The sequence below is a fragment of the Budorcas taxicolor genome, chromosome 10 (assembly GCF_023091745.1).
Source record: "Budorcas taxicolor isolate Tak-1 chromosome 10, Takin1.1, whole genome shotgun sequence".
Classification (NCBI taxonomy): Eukaryota; Metazoa; Chordata; class Mammalia; order Artiodactyla; family Bovidae; genus Budorcas; species Budorcas taxicolor.
Genome location: NC_068919.1, coordinates 7,605,848 through 7,621,223, shown reverse-complemented (window position 1 = coordinate 7,621,223; position 15,376 = coordinate 7,605,848). Strand labels below are relative to the sequence as shown.

Here is a 15,376-nt window from a genome sequence, read left to right as displayed (position 1 = left end):
AGTCCTGACAGCATCATCCACTTTGAGTTCAGAATGGAACTGCAAAAGAAGAAAACCCACAGAAGATATTTATTATTTGTTTCAATGCCTTTTCCACCATCTAGTTCTTGGTCTCTTTCCACTGACACCACAGATTAACATACAGAATTAGCTTTTCCTTTCTTTTGAGCACACTGTTTGCTGGTTCTCTACCCAAGTGTCATCAGAACTTAAAGTATTTAGGGTTTTGCTATTATTATTACTGTTTTGTTCTTAAGGAACTCTGTCTCCTGGGTAACTTTGCATATAATGCACACGCATTCCCCTGAAAATACAGTGAAATATCTTGCACCTTTATAAGTACATTCAACATATTCTGAAAGTGCTAGAAAGACTCTGAGAAAAATAATATTGCTTGCAGTTATATACATATTCTGCAAAGGCAAACCCAGAATAATAAAAGAATCCAGTCTGACCTCATTTCCTCACAATGAAAAAAACAAAACTAAAAAGTGCAAGCAAGTATCCCTACATACAATGCTATCAAGTCATATACAGGCACATCTCATTTTACTGTACACTGCGTTACTGCACTTTGCAGATACTGCATTTTCAACAAATTGAAGGTCTGTGATAATCCTCAGCCAAGCAAATCTATCGGCACCATTTTTGCAACAACATTTGCCCATTTGGTTTCTCTGTTACATTTTGGAAATTTCTGTAATACTTCAAACTTTTAAATTATTATTATATTTGTGATGTGATCTGTGACCAGTGGTCTTTGATGTTATTACCATGACTTGCTAAAAGCTCAAGTGATAGCATTTTTAGAAACAAAGTATTTTTAATTAAGGTATTATGCATTATTCTTTTAGATATAATGCTATACCACAGTTAATCAACTACAGTATAATATAAATGTAAATTTGCATGCACTGGGAAACCAAGGATTGCATGATTTGCTTTATTGCAGTATTCACTTGACTGTGGTGGTCTGGAACCAAACCCGTAATATCTCTGAGTTATGCCTACAAATATTTATAAAACACACTTCCCTTCTACCCTTTTCGTATCTCCTTTCAATAAATGATAACAGAAACTCACACGGCACCCAAAACAGACAATGAGTATTTCCCCCCAGTATGGCAGTCATATCTGTAGCAAATTGGCAGGGTTTGTCAAATGACTTCACATCACTTTGATAGTCATTGAACTAAACACGTGGATTGTCCAGTAGGGATGTGCCATTTCAGGATCCACCCCCAGGCCAGCAGAGACAGGTAAGCCAAACGTGGTATCCCTTCCCAACATGCCCTGTAAGAACCCCAGGCTTTGTCCCCACCATCTTCATTTCTAATCCCTGTCTTACACACGCGGGTGCACACACTCCCTCCCGCCTTGTCTGACTGCAGTTATCTGCCTCCTTGGACACCAGAGTCAGCAACCTCCCCTGACCCATCACTGGGTTTCTTTTCTCACGGACAGCCCCTCTGTCTCAGCTCATTACACTCAGGCTGACTTCTTTCACTTGTCTGCTGAGTTGTCCTCTCTGGTGGCCAATATCAGGCCCACCTTCTACAGAAATGATATGAAAGTGAAAGCCATTCTCCTGCATCATTAATCTGCCAAGCCCTGGGCTGCAGCAGCATTCTAAACGCTGATTTATATAATGGTCATTTTTACTTTGTTCTTTTGCATCCCGTGTGAAACACTTGGTAAGTGGCTATTACAAACATACATTTAAACTACTCATCCAGACATGACAAATAAACTTAGCAAAACAGACAAAAAGATGCTTATCAATGAATTGGGCATCATTACTACCAGATACCTACAAATGGCCAGTAGGCAACACAGAAGCATGGCTCTGCTCAGGCCTGTGTTTTGGAAGATGAAAAAATGAAATGAACATAAACATATGATTATGAGGCTTTTTATTTCCCAAATGTATTCGTGAAGGATGTTCCTGTTTGTTCTCCCTTATCTTTCTTTTTTTTCAGAGAGCTGAGAGGTGAGGGGGAGGGAGAGATGGAAGGATCCATGAGAGAGCAAGATGCAAAGGGAGTGGGGAAGGAGGTTGGGGGTGGAGCACTCCAAAACTGAAGGAGCAGGCAGGGAAAGAGAGAAGGGAGAGTGATGATGAATGATGCTGGCAATGGAGACAGGTTTCCTACTTTTAAACCAAGACACAAAATTAAAACATTTCACACAGTAAGTAAAGCCAACTGGTCTACCATCCATAAATGGATGATTATATCAGACCCAGCACATCAGCTGCTTCCTGGGCACAACAGCACCAAAAACACCATTAAAGGAAAACACTGGTGAGTGTGAAAGCAGAACCCAAGCCCCTGTAACATGCTACCCGTCAACAGCCTGCCTGTTAGTAATGGGAAGCTTCTACAATTGCTTCTTCTAATAAACAGTAATTGATGTGACTAAATGAATTCAACTCTGAATATTCATTGGAAGGACTGATGCTGAAGCTTGAGCTCCAATGCTGTGGTCACCAAAGATTGAAGGCAAAAGGAGAAGGGGGTGGCAGAGGATGAGATGGTTAGACAGCATCACTGACTCGATGTACATGAATTTGCGCAAACTTCAAGAGACGGTGAAGGACAGAGGAGACTGGCATGCTCTGGTCCACGCAGTCGCAGAGTTGGACATGACTGAGCAACGGAACAATAACAACAATAAAGCATTACTCCAAACTAATACACATTTTAATTAATGATTAATGTCAGAAAGAATGGAACTATTTCATATTCATAACCACCCACACTACATGCAGAGTTGGTTGTAAACAACTAGATACATCCTTCTGTTTCATATGTCTGAAAATGGTGATTCTCAAAAAATCTTAAAATCCTTTTTATTGAGATATAATTTACATTCAATAACATGCTCTATTTTTATGCATATTAAGGGATATAGTCCAAGAGATCTGATGGTGTACACCATGTACTTTATGTTTGTTCTGGCAAGAAATGTTTGTTGAAAGGCATATTCAGCACCGGTTTGAAACCTCTGTCCTTGATATTAACAGTCTACAAAAAAAAGATCAGCATACTGAGCTCCAGATTTCAGTGGCCTGGAGCCAGGCTCTGGAGACAGCAGAAAGATTAGAAGATGGACATGGCCTTGTAGAAGCTCTACGTACTATGTAAAAACATCCACATTGCTACTTTATATAGCCTCGCCTTGTGAAGTAGTAATGATATTTGATGGTAACCAGCATTAAAATGCACAACCCCCTATCTGCAGTGAGAAAGCATTCTGAAAAGAAGATTTTGGGAAAGAGAAGAACACATTTTGAGCTGAAGGAATAGATGCTGACCCACCATCCCAGCCTGTCCAGATTTTTGACAGCAGACTCTAGTCACTTAAGGATGCCCCTTCCTCTCCAGACTTCTGAACTTATGTGTATATTCCCACTCTTCAAGGGGCAGGTCAAGGCCGCCTCTCTCGTGAAGTTTTTTCTTTTATTTTTTGCTTAAACTATCACAGATTCCCAGTTCAGCATGGTTGGTTTCCTCCTGACATGCAATCATGTCTTCCTTTACGGTTACCCATGAATGCTGAAGCTCCAATACTCTGGCCACCTGATGAGAAGAGCTGAGTCATTAGAAAAGGCCCTGATGCTGGGAAAGATTGAGGGCAGAAGGAGACGGGGACAACAGAGGATGAGATGGTTGGACAGCAACACTGACTCAAAGGACATGAGTTTGAACAAGCTCCAGAAGATGGTGAAGGACAGGGAAGCCTGGTGTGCTGCAGTCCATGGGGTCACCAAGAATCAGACACGACTAAGCAAGTGAACAACAATAACAATGAATGCCACGGTCTTCCCTATTGGAGTGTCAGCTCCTTGAAAAGAGGAGCCCAGTAAACTAAAACACTGTAAAGCAGCATTAATAAATGAGGACACAAGCACCATAAGAGGGCCAGCTCTCTCATTTCCCACTTCATGAGGGAGTTGTCTGTATTAGAGACAACTCTCCCAGAATGCAAGTGGCTCACCTAGGTGCTGTGAGAAGAAAAAGTTCTACAGCCAAATCAACCGGGAAATTCCTATTTCTGACTTCATATATTCTTTTCCAGGAGCACCACAGTGCAAAGCTTATTATAAAGAACTTTGTGTAAATGTGTTATCCAACCATTTCCCAAATCTTCCTAATAACAGAATGCCCCTATCCTCAGAATGACACCAAAAAGCAGCCTTCATTATACACCATGAGGAATACTGTGTTAAGATAAATACCAAGATCCTTTAAAATTTTAATGCCTCTATTATGAAATATCATAAAACTCAGTAATTAGAGTTAATTGAGGGAAACAGGATAAAACCAAAAAGTCTACACTAAAATAACATTTTTAAAATGAAACTGTGTTTCTTTCAAGTTTATAAAAAACTGAAACTAAGTTTTCAAAAAGTAATCCTTATGATTTTTAAACAGACTATCTACAAAAATAGAGTATTTAGCATACCTGCATATTTTGAAGTAATAAGTCCTTCAAAGATCCAGAAAGTTTTAAGTATGTTTAATAGTCCTTTTATGCAATTTTGACACAATAAATTTGCTCTATGAGGAACAGCTCTCCTAAGCCAGCATAAACTCACCTCAACAGTTGTCTATATCCCTACAAATTTCACAGCAGTGAAATCTAAAGACTTTAACCACATAACAAACCTGCTTATATACATGAACTTTTCTGAAGGTCCTAGACCTCTTGTTGAAAGAATATTCTTGAGTCAAAGTGAGCAGTACTCTCTTGAGGAAGTATCTGAATTCAATTTAATGCAACAATATTCTTTCCGATCGCAAAACTAAAACACACAAGAAATAATTGGAAAATTTCAGAAAAAATGACAAAGAATAAAACAGTATGTATTTTTACAACCCAGAGATTCCTACTTTCAATCTTTAGGCCATGGAGATGCCTGAGCTTGTGATTAACTTAAATCTTATGGTATACACAGACTTGAAGCCCTTCTCAGACTACTCTATTAACTCTGACTCTTCAGCTATGAATTTTCCCCATTCACGGGGTTAGAATATCTTAAATAGTAATAGGACTCCATTACATGTTTAGTAGTTCTTGGCTGGGAGCCTGTCTTCTGAGAAGTAGTTCTCAAATTTCAATCTGGAATCACCAGGAAACCCCCAAGAACATTCAAGGGAAGTGTGAGGTCAAAATAATTTTCATAAGAATAGAAAGATGTTATTGAACATTTTCACTCTCAGTTTTTCGTGAGTGTATAGTGTTATTTTCCAGAGGCAACAAGCTGTGCGATGACATCATTTCTCTGATGGTTAACAGCTTGTGTACTTGTAGTTTCTGGTGTTTTAAAAGTCTCACACTTTTACTTTCTTAATATGGTAAATATCAATAGATACAATCTACAAAAATGAAAGTTCTTCAGTCTATAACAATTTTTAAGCGTGAAAAAAGGGTCCTGAGGCCAGATCAACAATTCAGAACTCTGGTTCTATAGGAATCCTCTCCTGCTTGGACCTGAAGTTGTGGAGGCTTCCCTTTAGAGTTTGCTTGTCTGGTTTTTTCCTACAGGCTATGGCTCAGATGGTAAAGAATGTGCCTGCAACGTGGGAGACCAGGGTTCGATCCCTGGGGTGGGAAGACGCTCTGGAAAAGGGAATGGCTACCCACTTCAATATTCTCGCTTGGTGAATTCCATGGACAGAGGAGTCTAGTGGGCTACAATCCATGTGGTCACAAAGAGTCAGATACAACTGAGCAACTAACACTTTCACTTTTCACTTTGAGCTTGCCTCTGCTAGAGCCCCATCAGGCTCACAATGATTTGAACTAATTTTTCGATCGGTAGTTCAGCTCTAAATTTCCATATTTGCAGAGATATGGAAGAATGTGGTAATGCGCATCACTGTGGCAGATCTTACTGGGAATTCCTGAGGTTAAAGAGATGCCTAGTTTTGATGATGTTCGGATTACCACACAATTGTGCTCATCTCACATGCTTGCAAGGTAATGCTCAAAATCCTGCAAGCTAGGCTTCAATAGTACGTGAACCAAGAACTTTCAGATGTACAAGCTGGATTTAGAAAAGGCAGAGAAACAAGAGATGAAATTGCCAACATCCACTGGATCATAGAAAAAGCAAGGAAATTCCAGAAAAACATCTACTTTGCTTCCCTGACTGCGCTAAAGCCTCTGACTGTGTGGATCACAAGCCACTGCTGCTCTCCAGGGGCTCAGAGCCTCCCAGACAGAGCACCAGGAGCAGCAGCCACAGGCGGCGACTGGCAAGGAGCAGACTCTGGGAGGGATGACGAGGAAAGAGGCTGGGGACAAATCGCCAAGGCTTTGCGATCACAGTGGGGACCTGAAGTTTTACTCTAATGGGATGGGTTCAAAGTAGGAGATCTAGATGAATGTATCTTAAAAACACTGTTGGTTTTATTAAACACTGGAAATACCTTTTTTCTTTTACTGTATCTCTTCAGCCCCACCCTTTCACATCTGTTGTGATCTTTATTCTGACTACAGCCATTTGATCATGGAATAAACGCAGCATTTGTCAGATGTCTTTGAAGACAGGTTTGAGGAAGGAGGAGGACAGCTGGAAGACAAGTTGCTCAGTACAGAGTCATCAGAGAGAAAAACTCAAGTCGTACATGTTCTATTTGCGTCTTAAGTTGCTTCAGTCATGTCTGACTCTTTGCACCTCTGTGGACTGTAGCCCACTGGGCTCCTCTGTCCATGGGGTTCTCTAGGCAAGAATACTGGAGTGGGTTGCCATGACCTTCTCCAGGGAATCTTCCCAACCCAGGGTTCGAATCTGCGTCTCTTGCATCTCCTGCATTAGCAGGCAGGCTCTTAAGCATTACCACCACCTGGGCTTAATAACAACCTGTGATCATTTACCCTTCTCCTCCACATTCACTCAATCTCTCATCAGACTTATTACAAAATGAAACTAGTTTCAGTTTCCTCTGCTTGCCCATCACCGGAATTAGAAGAGAGAAAAAAAAAATAGACCCAAGCAATTTATAAATAAGTTTAAAATTGCATGTTTAAAAATTGGCTATAGAGCCAGTCAAATACTAGTGTCAGGCAATTACTTAGACAAAAAGATGAATCACATAAGAGAATCACATACATCATCTCCACAACACCTCTTGAGCAAATGGGTGTCCTAGGCAAATCAGAATGACCTAAATGGTTAGATATAAACAGTCACCTTTTTTGTGAGTTAAACACATACCTGGGTTCCCTGATAGCTCAGTTGGTAAAGAATCCACCTGCAATGCAGGAGACCCGAGTTCGATTCCTGGGTTGGGAAGATCCTCTGGAGAAGGGAAAGGCTACCCACTCTAGTATTCTGGCTTCCCTGTGGCTCAGCTGGTAAAGAACCTGCCCCCAGTGTGGGAGACCTGGGTTCGATCACTCGGTTGGAAAGATCCTCTGGAGAAGGGAAAGGCTACCCACTCCAGTATTCTGGCCTGGAGAATTCCATGGACTGTATAGTCTATGGGGTCGCAAAGAGTCGGACACAACTAAGCGACTTACACTTTCACTTTCACACTTGCACACTGGGTTCTAATACTGCTTTTGCCACTTACCACTTTTTGTGACACTAAGCATGTTATCTGTGTTCTTAACTCCTCAATTGGATTACCTGTAAGATGGGGAATAAAAATTCTGTTGGAGGGGATTAAACAAAATAACATCAAAAGGCAACACTTGGCACATGGTACCTTCTCGGTCACTGCTGATTTACTTGGAATTAAAGAAGAATAAAACAATGTAATTTATAATATAAGTCACTGTCCAGCAGGAAGAACACTGGCAATTTCCTGTTTTGAAAGGGAAAATGACCATTTAATGAAGGTTAGCTGCGCTCTTCTCCAGCCAGGAGCATGGGCTGGGGAGTCATCAGGGCCAGCAACTCTTTCAGAAAAGACTCGCCCTGGGTGTTTGTGGCTGTTGCTAAGACACACACTAAGGTTTCGCTGCAAGAAAAGCTCCAAAAAGAATGATTGTCTTCCTGTCTCTTCTTGCCCTTTTTGAGCAAATCAGGCAATGTGATTAACATATTTGCAGTCTTAATACAATTTAAAAGCAAGTTGGCCTCATTCACATTACACTGATAACAGCAAAACGCCCTCTCCTGGACCTCAGTTAGCTCACTTGGATGTCAGCAGGCGCAGGGGACAGACGCCGTCCCACCCAGGCTCGCACAGCACCCGCCTTAATGCCTGGAGATGACCCGTTTGCCCTTTCTGCCGTGCCCATGTTTTGCTTCATAAATGCTTCATTTTGCAGGGTCCCTTGGACATGTGGGGCAGCCTTAGTTTACTTCAGCACCTCCCTCCGAGCACAGGATGAAACCCCCCAGGCATTACCCCAAGGGATGTTGTACTCACTGTTTCCGGGGCTCGTGGTCTCCAGAAGAGAGACACCAGAGACATCCTCACCACCTCCACCCATGCTCTGTGGCACAAGGCAGGCACACTTTTGCAACCAACCAGGTGTCTTTTTACATTGTTTTTTTACAAAAAAACAAAACCTTATCAACCAGGTGTCTTGGTACACAAGTGTCCACAGCATGATTCATGAAGCAAGAGGACTGGTCTACTCACTGACTCAGGGTTCCACGTTTGCCTCTTGGTACAAGGTACTGCCGCATGCTCAAGGCAGCCCCTGCAGAATGGGCACCCTTTTCTGTTGTCCAAAAAGCACCCTCTTATGTGGTCATTGGGGAAAAGAGTTGCTCAATTAATTCACACACAACATTGTAAATAAGTAGCTATGGAGTTCCTCTTTGAATTCCTTGGTTCAAGGAAATATGTAAATTGTGGAATTTGGGTGGATAAGTTAGATACTGGGGGAAAGGAGGAGTTCTTGATCTAATCCTCCCAAGTGAGCAAACTGAATTTCCAACCAATGTATGAGAACAGACATGGGCCCAAAGCAACAGTCACAGGAAAATTCAGAATTCATCCATCTACCCATCAGACCACTAGGTCTTTAAACAAAGAATCTGTGGTTTGGTTCGTCTCTTAATCTTGATGCCCGAAGCAATCCTGGACACTTGTTCACTGCAACCAACAGCTATTTCTCATGTGCTCAATAGAAGGGTCCAGACTCTCCCTAGACTCTGTATACAGAAACGAAAGGCACAGCTCCTCACCATCAAGGAATATGGCCAACAATCAAACATATAATTGGCTTACAATGTGATAAAAGCTATGTGCTGCCACATGGTATTATGATATTATGATATATTGAAAGGTTGTTGCTGAACCACGAGAAGACACCGGGATTCTTGGCCTCCGGAGGAGAAGAATTCAATCTGGGGCCAGAGAAGAGGCTTGATCGCTCAGAGCTTTTGTGTAATAAAGTTTTATTAAAGTATAAAGGAGACAGAGAAAGCTTCTGACATAGGCATCAGAAGAAGGCAGAAAGAGTACCCCCTTGCTAGTGTTAGCAATGGAGTTATATACTCTCTATTGCTTCCGTGGTGGCTCAGAGGTTAAAACATCGGCCTGGAATGCGGGAGACGGAGGTTCGATCCCTGGGTGGGGAAGATCCCCTGGAGAAGGAAATGGCAACCCACTCCCGTACTGTTGCCTGCAGAATCCCATGGAGGGAAGAGTCTGGTAGGCTACAGTCCATGGGGTCGCAGAGTCAGACACGACTGAGCGAATCTCCACGGAAATACTCTCTAATTAGTTACCATAGTGAATCAAAGACTGTCTGGAGGTTGTAAAGGCCTCACTAGACCTACTCCCATAATTTACATTTTAAGATAACAGGATTAGCCAGAAGGGTTTTTCCAGAGACTGTCCTCAAGCAGGATACATTACTGTTATATAACCCTAAGGAATGTAGAGGGAAAAAAATGTTTGTCCTTTCTTTCTCTTTGAGAATTCCAGACCTCTCTCTCCTTGGGCACCCCTAGACTTCTTATCAACCTGCCTAGTAAATGACTCTCTCAGTATTATAATATTATGGGATAGAGCAGGGTCTAAACTGAGTTAACCAGGCAAAAGACGGACAAGTACAGCATTCACAGACCAAGGACTCACCCGATCAAAGGCCATACTATAAACTCATTATATGCTGAAATTAAAAAAAAAAAAACACACACAGAAAGATGTAGTGAGGGCCTTTTGTACACCTGCATCTGTGTGCAGAATACAGGTACAGGTGTGCAAACAAAAATAACGAATAAAAGTAAAAGCAAAAATGGATTTCCAGTACCTCCTGTCATGCCTCTAAGGCCAACAGTCAAATTCAACCTTGACTGTACTTGCTCAAATTAAAATGCTTAGCTTCCTCCACTAGCCTTTGGATGTCTCACCTCTTCGACATTGTTACCCACTACAAATTAGCACAGGGAGGGAGGTATGAGAGTACTTTCATGATTGACAGAAATATATGATCAACACCTGTTTATACACGTTTCCCAAAATGCATTCCAAGAGCTATTAAAAAGTGTTCCTCAAAAAGAGATTTTATGGACGAGTAAGAGGAGGTTAGTCACTTCCCTCCACTGCCTGTTACCTGATTCCAGCCAAAATCCCATCACACCTGGACAACAAAATGGCTTCCTCACCAGTATTCCTGGTTCTACTTTTGCCCTTTAGAGGCTCTTCTCTACAGAGCAGCCAGAGAAATCCTTTCCAAAAGTCGGGCAGGAATAGCACTTCCACACCAAGAACCCCCAAGGGCTTCCTCCTTACTTCCTTTATTTCTACACAGCCAGGCCTGCCTCCTCTCTGGCTTCATCTTCCACATACTTCCTTCCCTCCACCGAGTCTGCTCCAACAAGCCAGGCACTCTTCTGCCTCAGGGCCTTTGCACTTGCTAGTCTCTCTGCTTGGAATCCTACAACCTCCCCATCCATCCTATCTCGTCATAGATGTCACCTCCACGTAGAGCTGCACACTTGCTAAGACAGTGCCCCCACATTACCGTGTTCTGACTTTATGCTGTTTTTCTTATCATCTATCACCATCTAACAACATACTATATATATTTTTATTTGCTTATTGTCTGGCTCTCCTCCAAAACTACAATCTCCATGAGAAAAGGGTCTTTCTCAGTTTTGTTTTGCAACTCCCAGCATGTAGAAGAATGTCTGGCACGTTCCAAAATTATTTGTTAAACAAATCAACGAACGGAACACTAAATGAAGCAGAACTGAATTTCATTGTTGTTGTTTTTACAGACCTTCTCAGAGCCTTTGCTTGGCTGGCACATGGTGTGCATTCTCCCGCCAATAAGAGGAAAGAGCATTTTCACCTAAACTTGTCTGACCTGCTGCCCCAAATGCCACCGAAGAAGCATACTCAAGACTAGTCTTGGGGAACCCTCTTCAGGGATTAGACACATCTGGAAAGAAAATATTTTTTTCTGATGCTGCCAAAAGGAGAAGGCTCCCTTGAAAAACAGAGAGGTCTTTTCTTGCTCTCAAATGCAATTTCCACAGCACAGAAGCAAGATGAACACAACGGCTTCTCAGCAGGATTCCAAGAAAGCAAATTAATTTCCATGTCTCTTGGTCTAATCTTGGGAAGGCAAATTAGTCTGATGTTCTTGCTGGGCCATGTTCTGCTGTTCACACGGCCTACGTGGTCAGCGGAAAGATGCTTACCTTGGTCTTCTAGCCTCCATCAGCAGCGATGGAATCTAATTATAACAGTCCCACAGGCCACACTTCAAATGGAGCTACACTGCTGGAAATATTCAAGGTGAAGGGAGTTGGGCAAAATACATTTCCTTTCTAGAAAGGTGCCTCACTTTACCCTCTCTTACTGTCACTCACATAATTCACAGGTAGTGATTTTAAGTCTTCAACTTTTTTTTCTTTTTAATTAAAACCAAAAATTTTTGGCTGTGCTGCACAGCATGTGGGATCTTAGTTCCCCACCAGGGACAGAACACACACCCCTGTATCAGAAGCCTGGAGTCTTAACCACTGGACCACCAGGAAAGTCCAAGGCCTCAACATTCAATTGTCATCTCTGCTCTAGTCATAAGGAAATCACATGTGATTCTTTTAAGAGAGGTCTAAATTCTTAAGAACAGGTCTAGATGAAAAAGAGAGAGAGAGTTAGTTGAAAGAACGTATCATTTAAAGGGCCAGTAAAGAAAGAACTCCCAGGCTATGGTAACATTAGGAGATTTGTGAGTGCCTGTGGCATGAAGAAGCAGAGGGGCGGGAGAAGGGTGCAAGAGAGGGGTGAGGTGGGGACCCAGGAGGAGGGCTTGCAGCCTCTTCCCTCTGGATTCACCCCCTGCTGGGGCTCCAACCCCACACAACTAGCTGGAATCCAGGGCACACTGTACTCACAAAGGGCCGGGACAGGAGGAGGAAGGAAGAGTCATTCCACTCGCCTGTTTGAAGGCACGAAGGGCTAAGGCTGAGCGTGGACTTTACCTTCCAGTGGATTTTAAATCAATGCCAGTAGGTGCGTGAATCAGATTTTGAAAGATCTGTGGTGAAAAGGACAAGTAACTTGGGCTTTAACAGAATATCTGGGATGTCTGGGCTCTGAGGATCTGCCCAATGTGTCTGAAAAGAAATAAGCAAATACAGGAAGTAGATTATTTTCCCCTGGCTGGAAATGGGTTCATCTGTTCTAAATTGAAGGTTTTGCTTAAGTGAGAGCGTTGGGTCCTAATGATTTAAAAGATCCTAAAAAGCTCTCTAAACACAAGCAGAATCAATCAGGCTCATCTGCTCCTTTCACCCATCTCTTGCAAGCTTCCTCACAGCGCACGATAAGGAATCTGCAATACGGGCTTATTCAGCTCCCAGCCCTTGCCTTCAGAAGATGCGTTTTGCTGTGTCCCCTGTATAGCACATCAACATTTATAAAGTAATTTCTCACTGGGTCCCCATTTACCATCTGAGTCACCAGGGAGGCCCATACTTAGAGCAGTTCTATAGATAAAAGTTGAGGTTGAGGTGAGGGCTGTACTGGGACTAGCTGGTTTCCATGAAGCCAAGGCTCAGCATCTTGCTCTAAATCCTGTTCTCTTTCATCTACAAAGTCACACTGAAACTCAAATACAAGATCTTAGCACCTCTTCACCAAGCAGGCACAATTTACCTGCTTTCTGATATGTTTCATCGCAGGCTGGCTTGCCCAATTCAATTTCTTCGTAAAATGCACAAAAGGAGGTAAAACTGAGATCAACTGAGCTCCAGGGCTTTGCCAGGATTAGCGGGCTGACAGGATGGCTTGTGCCCCATAGCTCATTCAGGCACACCTGCCTCAAAGCTCTGTGACCCATCGGAGCACAAGTGACCACAACTCAGAGGCCCTTGCACGGCTCTTGACTGTCCAGTTCCAAACGTTAACTCCACAAATCCTGAGGTCTGCTAAGTTAGATCGATAGTTCAAGCAGGAACGTGCCTTTGCTTGAGAGCGTGCCCAGCCTTCTGACTTCCCAGGGAAGTAGAGTAATTCCACCCAAGTGATGCTGCCCTGCTGGAACTCTCATGCCCCTCGCCCTGCAGTTGCAGAGCACACCCACGAGTGATACTCTGTGTCCTCGGTTCCAAACAAAGGGCACTTCTGTGACAAGCCCTCTAGAAAACACTTTGCTATTTAGTAAGGAGACACTGAGTACATTTGTGAGTTGATGAAAAATACTGTGGGTGGTCATTCTTCTGAAGAGTAGATGGTAACAACATGGAACCCCTAATTGTTATCCTATTTCTATGGAAAATCAGAACTTAAGTCATCGTGTCTTGAAATATCTCTTCTGGGCACAAATCATCATGTCAGTTTCTTAATACATCTTAGATAGAGAAAATTCTAGGGACTCCACTCAAAAAGAAAAAAAAAGAGTAAAACTAATAAAGTTCAGAAATATATTATTGTTTCCTAGGGCTGCTAGAGGGTTTCCCAGGTGGTGAAGTGGTAAAGAATCCACCTGCCAGCGCAGAAGAGAAAGCCCTAGGTTCGATTCCTGGGTCAGGAAGATCAGTTGCAGAAGGAAATGGCAACTCACTACAGTATTCTTGCCTGGAGAAATCCCATGGATAGAGGAGACTGGTGGGTTACAGTCCATGGGGTCACAAAGAGTTGGACACAACTGAGTTTGTGCACAGGTGCGCGTGCGCACGCACACGCACACACACACACACACACACACACACAGAGTTGCCATGTGGCATAAAACAACAGAAATGGATGAATAGTTCTGGAGACTTACAGAAACTGTGGCATCGGAAAGAGACTCAGAACATCAGGGTTTATGCAGCACCAGTGTGGGCCCAGCATAGTCACCTCCAGAGGCTGAGCGCCCCAGCTTTGTTCTGGGTATCTTTTATACACGGTAAACTTCCCGCTCAAACAGCTCAGATCTGTCCCCTCCCCAGGTAGCCCTCGTTCCCGTGGATGAAAGAGCAAGCAAGATCACAGATGCAAAAGCAGTATTGAGCCCCAGCAGTTTAAAACGAGATAACAGAAGGGAAAGCAAAAGGTTGGTACTCCAACTGGGGGCTTTGGTCTCACTCCTATCTAATTGAACATCTGAAATCAAGTGTCGGTAGGGCTGTGCTTCCTCTAACCTCTGTAGGAGAGAGCTGCTCCGTGCGTCCTCCTAGTTTCTTATGCTGGCCAGCAACCCTCGGCTTGCAGCTGCATCATTCTGCTCTCTGTCCTGCCATGTGGCGTTCTCCCTGTGTCCGTGTCCAAACTTCCCTCTTCTCATAAGGACACTAGTCCTTCCAAGGTCCACTCTGATTTCTTTATTCTAACTTGATTACATCTGTAATCAATTACATCTGTAATCAATCAAGACTCAATTTCCAAATACAGTCACATACACAGATCCTGGGACTTTGGGCTTTAACACATCTTTTTGGGTGGTGTGTGTGTGTGTGCAATTCAACCCATAAGATTCATTCTATTAGAAAACTGACTGTAATTAAAATGAACCTGTATTTGACCATACTTAAGAACTATAAGTGAAGTGAAGTCGCTCAGTCGTGTCCGACTCTTTGCAACCCCATGGACTGTAGGCTCCTCCCTCCATGGGATTCTCCAGGTAAAAGTACTGGAGTGGGTTGCCATTTCCTTCTCCAGGGGATCTTCCTGACCCAGGGATTGAACCTGGGTCTCCCGCATTCCAGGCAGACGCTTTAACCTCTGAGCCACCAGGGAAAGTAAGAACTATAACATATCTCATTCGTGTTTTCCTATCATTCCCTCTCCGATTTCCAAAATGAGGTTGGCACATATTTCAAGCCTCAGAGAGAGATACTGACCATTTGACATAGTAAGTGGCACAATTTTTGTAACCTCAGAGGTTTAGCCCTTTACATCTCCTGATAATAGCACAGAAAGAAGAAAAATAGAATATTTGTGGACATATATGAAACACTCCTATC

At 42.9% G+C, this 15,376-nt stretch overlaps 1 non-coding gene across 1 annotated transcript; it reads right to left on the bottom strand.

The window, feature by feature from the left end:
- Positions 1-15,076: 15,076 nt before the first annotated feature.
- Positions 15,077-15,149, bottom strand: TRNAS-GGA (transfer RNA serine (anticodon GGA)). Its single transcript has one exon. It is a non-coding gene; the product is annotated as a tRNA-Ser (tRNA).
- Positions 15,150-15,376: the final 227 nt, after the last annotated feature.